This window comes from Epinephelus moara, chromosome 17, assembly GCF_006386435.1.
Source record: "Epinephelus moara isolate mb chromosome 17, YSFRI_EMoa_1.0, whole genome shotgun sequence".
Lineage (NCBI taxonomy): Eukaryota > Metazoa > Chordata > Actinopteri > Perciformes > Serranidae > Epinephelus > Epinephelus moara.
In genome coordinates, this window is record NC_065522.1 from 32,943,949 (window position 1) to 32,944,832 (window position 884).

Here is an 884-nt window from a genome sequence, read left to right on the forward strand (position 1 = left end):
TGCACAGACACAAGACTTTAACACTAAAACACACCTGTGTGACCAGAACTGTAATGAAGGCCTTTATCTTGGCTGGATCAACTTCCTGTTTGCCGCCATCACCTGGACCGGGCTGAGGAACCAGAGGACGAAGATGTGTCAGTGTTACGACAACAGTAACGATACAATGCTAATATTTACTACCACAATAATACATGTGAATTTATCACATTATCACATTTTTATTACACTTGTGAAAAATAATAATTGTCTGTGTGTTTATCCAAATACTGTACTGAGGTACAATTTTATTATCACTGTTATTATTAAGTATTTCTTCTTTTGATAAAGTAAATGACCTGAATACTAATATGATGTAATGACATGTTAGATATCACATGTGAAAACAACTATTCACTACTATGGTAACAGCATTTTACATGTCATGAATCTGGCCATTTTTGTAAAGCTAAATATCATATTTCAGAAGAGAAACTATCAGCTTCTCCTCATACAGTGGTTTGTGTGATATCTTAGCGCCCCCTCAAAGCCTTCATGGAATTACATTCTAATTTTCAAGTTTACATTTTAATCATTTTAATAAAGTCCATTTTGGGCTTTTATATAAATCAGTACTCTACTGTTTGAAGAAGATTAAGAGATTAAGAAGAGCAATGTATTCAGACAGAGTGTTTGTGAAGTTGATAGTACGATCGCTTTATTGAAAGTACAGTAGTACCATTGCCAATAGTGGGATAGTTAGTGGGCTAAAACTGTAGTAGTTGAGGTAGCACGTTGAAAGGCAGATAGTTAAAGTGTTTATATGTTGTATTGACTTAAAAGTGGGGCGCACTGGTAGTTCACATGGGAAAGGTGCGGCTAGCCCTTGTTGCAGCAGCATACCA